A 4783-nucleotide genomic window follows, 5' to 3' on the forward strand; every position below is an offset into this window, starting at 1 on the left:
TATTTATATATTTGTCCTTATTTGTGTGGCTAATAATCAGGAACAGAAGACGTTATCAATCTGAATATAGGAAGGATTTGGGAGAAACTAAAACGAGGAAAAAGAAAGGGAGAAATAATGTAAATATATTTTAATTTAAGGTGTCATTTGAATTTTTTTTAAAAAAGAGCAAATAAAAACTAAATATATTAAAATTTTGGTGACCAGAGTGTTATGTTATTTTTTTCTTTGAAATATTTGTATATTTATAATAAAACATCTTGGAGATGAGATCTAAGACCAACATAATTCATTGGTTCGTATGCACCTTATACACATTTTTTTTTTATGTGAATGAAACAAAGTGTCACGGAACAGGACCTCCTACTTATATGTCAGCCTTCACAGATTTTGAAGTGTTGAAATAGGAATTCTCAGCTTGGACTAATTTAATGCTCACAATATAGCAGATATCATTCAATTCCAAAACAAACCCATAAAGTTGTTTCCACTATTCTCATAATATTAGAAACAAAGAACTTGAGATATGAACAAAATGTTCAACTCCACACAGTCAATCGAGGAAGAACCAGGGTTTGCCAAGGAACCATGCTCTGTTCCTGTCACCTTCTCTGGTAGTTGCTGCGTATTAAATGACTTAATGTTTGTTTTGTGTTTAGGATTGTGTCTAGAACACTTAGAACTTAACATTGAGATAATACTTTTATAGGCAATATTATAGTGTGTGGGTGTGTATGTGTGTGCACATATATGTGTGGTATATACAGTATGCATATGTATATGTCAGACTATGTATATGCATGGGTACATTAGCGAACACTTAAAAAAGAAGGCAGAGGGTACTGCTGGTTTCTTCCTGGACTGAGCTCCAATTTATTTACTTTTTGTTACTTTTGAGATTATCATTTAATCACAATACTGAATTATATCCATTAGAGACTTTTCATTTTTTTTTAGTATTGAATAGTGATTTCTTGTGGCTTTTCTAGATGTCCGTATATCATTTTACTCACTTCCCTCTTTATCCTATATTTACCTCTTTTCCCCTTACCTATGAAATTCTTTTTCCAATTTCCTCTATCAGATCACTTGTATATTAGTATTCATTTTAACCCCTTTGCTAACTTCTGGATTTACCACCTTCCCTTTTTCATTTACCTAATCAGCTCGTGTGTACACTGATATCTCCCTCTCTATTTCTATCAAACCCTCATATCCTGGCAATGTTCCTTTTTTTACTTTTCTAATTTCTGTAATTGTTGTGTATTATATACTCTCATTTGAAGATCTGGAGCTAGGAGCCTTCCATAAGAGAGAACATACGGGACGCTTCCCGTGCTCTCGGCTCTACCACAGTCCACTGCCATCCCGCCGCCCACCGTGGCCCTGCTGCACTCTAGCCGCGTCCTCTCCGGGGTGGCTGCCGCCTTTCACCCAGGCCTTGCGGCGGCAGCCTCTGCCAGAGTCAGCTCCTGGTGGACCCATGTAGAAATGGGACCCCCAGATCCCATCCTAGGAGTTACTGAAGCCTTCAAGAGAGATACCAACAGCGAAAAGATGAACCTGGTAGTTGGTGCCTATCGGGATGATAACGGGAAGCCTTACGTGCTTCCCAGTGTCCGGAAGGCAGAGGCCCAGATTGCTGCAAAAAATTTGGACAAGGAATACCTGCCCATTGGCGGAATTCTGTAACGCTTCTGCAGAGCTGGCCCTGGGTGAGAACAACGAAGCACTGAAAAGTGGCCATTTGTCACTGTGCAGACCATTTCCGGGACTGGAGCCTTAAGGATCGGAGCCAGTTTTCTGCAACGATTTTTTAAGTCCAGCCGAGATGTCTATCTGCCCAAACCGTCCTGGGGAAATCACACGCCCATCTTCAGGCATGTGGGCATGCAGCTACAAAGTTATCGATACTATGACCCCAAGACTTGCGGATTTGACTTCAAGGGAGCCATAGAAGACATTTCAAAAATCCCAGAGCAGAGTGTGCCCCTACTGCATGCCTGCGCTCACAACCCCACGGGTGTGGATCCACGTCCAGAGCAGTGGAAGGAAATTGCAGCAGTGGTGAAGAAAAAGAATCTCTTTGCGTTCTTTGATATGGCCTAACAAGGCTTTGCAAGTGGTGATGGCGATAAGGATGCCTGACCCGTACGCCACTTCATCGAGCAAGGCATTAATGTTTGCCTCTGCCAATCCTATGCCAAGAACATGGGTCTCTATGGTGAGCGTGTGGGAGCCTTCACTGTGATCTGCAAAGACACTGATGAGGCCAAAAGGGTGGAGTCCCAGATGAAGATCCTGATCCGTCCCATGTATTCTAACCCACCTCTCAATGGTGCCCGGATTGCAGCGACCATCCTAACCTCTCCAGACTTGAGAAAGCAATGGTTGCAGGAAGTGAAAGGCATGGCCGACCCCATCATCAGTATGAGGACCCAGCTGGTCTCCAACCTGAAGAAGGAGGGGTCCTCCCACAACTGGCAGCACATCACCTACCAGATTGGCATGCTTTGTTTCACTGGCCTGAAGCCCGAGCAGATGGAGTGGGTGACCAAGGAGTTCTCGGTCTACATGACAACAGATGGTCCTATCTCCGTGGCAGGGGTCACCTCTGGCAACTGGGCTACCTTGCCCATGCCATTCTGATGGAGGAAGGTCATTGGTTAATTAAGAAAGAAACTGCTTGGCCCTCATAGGTTAGAACATAAGTGGGTGGAGTAAACAGAACAGAATGCCCGGGAGCAAGAGGAAGTGAGCTCAGATACAGGGCAGCTCTTCTCAGAGACAGATGCCATGCTTCTGCTCTCCGGGGCAGACGCGATGCAGCCAGCCGCCAGGTCAGACATGCTGAATCTTTCCCGGTAAGACTAGTGCTACACAGATTATTAGAGATGGGTTGATTGGGATTTGAGAATTAGCCAGTAAGGGCTAGAGCTAATGGGCTAAGCAGTGTTTAAAAGAATACAGTTTGTGTGTCATTATTTTGGGGCATAAGCTAGCCAGGCAACGTTCAGCAATTGAACGTGTTCCTCGGAAAAGAGGCAGGGCAGAGGCTTCCATGGCTGGTGTCTGGAACTTTGTTGGCTCCAAACCAAACTCTCCCTCATCCTTCTGTCTCCAACTTGTCTGAAAGAGTTTACACATGCAAGAAAATCACAGCACCAAAAACCTGTCAGCCATGGCGTTGGAATAGAAGCTTTACTGAAGCATCCGGCAGTTTCGGGGGCTCACCTCTGGACCCAGCTGAGACTGTTCACATTAGGGGTTGTGAGGAGAAAACCTAGCTCCGTCGTTAACCGTTGTCCTTGTGTTTGTCCTCCCAGAATGAGCAACTGTGTCAGCAGCTCACGTTACAGGAATTCTGCTTTACAGAAACCAACAAGTTTGCTGCCCCTGCTGCGAGGGCAGTAAAAGATGCTGTCTGTCAGCCTGTCTCCTCTTGTCATTGTTGTCTGTAGCCTACAGCTTCATCCCAGGCTGCTGGATTGACCATTCGCTTCATCCTGTCAGGATCTATGTAGGATGGAGAACGTAGTTTCCTGTTCATGCCAGACCCTCCTTTCTCAGCCAAGAGCCGTGGAAGAGGGGGAGTCTGCATCTTAATTTGAGTGTCCCCCTTCAACGATTGACTTGATCCTCCTGGGATGGGCCTCTGCCCAGCTGGACCCCTTCCCTCAGTCTGTCTCATCACACATGTCAGACAGTTCAGGGCAGGATCAGGAGATATTCTGGGGTCTGTGTGCTGCCAGTCCGGCTCTGACTCCACCCTTTGGAAAGATAACCACCATCTGCTCTAATCATGTAGACTTACTGCCGCATGGTATCTCTGTTACAATAAAATTACTATAGACCCAGAAAAAAAAAAGAGAGAGAGAGAGCGAGAAAGAGAGACAAAACATACGATGTTTGTGAATCGAGGCCAGAGGTTGATGCTGGATGCAAGGTTCCTCCTCTATTGCTCTCCAAATTATGTTTGCAGGAGGAGTATCCTTCATTGAACCTAAAGCTCACTGATTAAGCATGACTGGCCATTGAGCCCCTGTCTCTGTCATGCTCTGCTTGTTTTGTTTTATTTTATTGATATTCTGACATAAATACATTTCCCCCACTCTTTCTTTCCCCCAAACCCCCTCATATGCCTCTCCTCGCTCTTCTTGAAATATGTATCCTCTTTTTTGTTAATTGTACTTGCATTCCTATATGTATAAACATATATTCTTGAATATAAGCTGTCCGTGCAATGTTATTTCAAAGATGACCATTTGGCAGTGCATGACCAATTAGTGTGTTCTTGCCTGGGAAACACCACCTCTTCCACTACAGTTTTCTTCAGCTGTCTATAGATTGTAGAGTTGAGGCATTGTGGGATTTTCTCATCTACGTTGGCATTTCTGTTGCTTTCATACTTGCTCAACTCATGTTTGGCACCTTGCTTTTCAGTGAATGCTGGGGTTCCATATTTAGTTTCTTCTGTTTGCATGGCAAATACTTTACTAAGACATTTCCTCAGACCCCCTTTTGTAAAATTATGGTGAACTGACATTCTCAGCATGAAAATTTTATTTAGGTTGTTTTGAAACCATTCTCTTACCTTGTATGCAGTCATCATTGTGTTCTTTTCTAACATTTCAGTCTTCAAACTTCTAAGTCAACTCTACATCATTTCTTCATATTCCCCACTCCATCAATTCACTTCTAATTTTAAAATTTCTTCCTCTAAAGCTGTCATCAAAACTGTTAATACTAATAGGCAATTTTCTCACCTTAATCCTTTCTTCCA

At 43.7% G+C, this 4783-nt stretch overlaps 1 pseudogene; it reads left to right on the forward strand.

Moving 5' to 3' along the window:
• The first annotated feature begins 526 nt into the window (after nucleotides 1–526).
• LOC130884373 (aspartate aminotransferase, mitochondrial-like) lies at nucleotides 527–3414 on the forward strand (annotated as a pseudogene).
• Nucleotides 3415–4783: the final 1369 nt, after the last annotated feature.

This window comes from Chionomys nivalis, chromosome 11 (assembly GCF_950005125.1).
Source record: "Chionomys nivalis chromosome 11, mChiNiv1.1, whole genome shotgun sequence".
Taxonomy (NCBI): Eukaryota; Metazoa; Chordata; class Mammalia; order Rodentia; family Cricetidae; genus Chionomys; species Chionomys nivalis.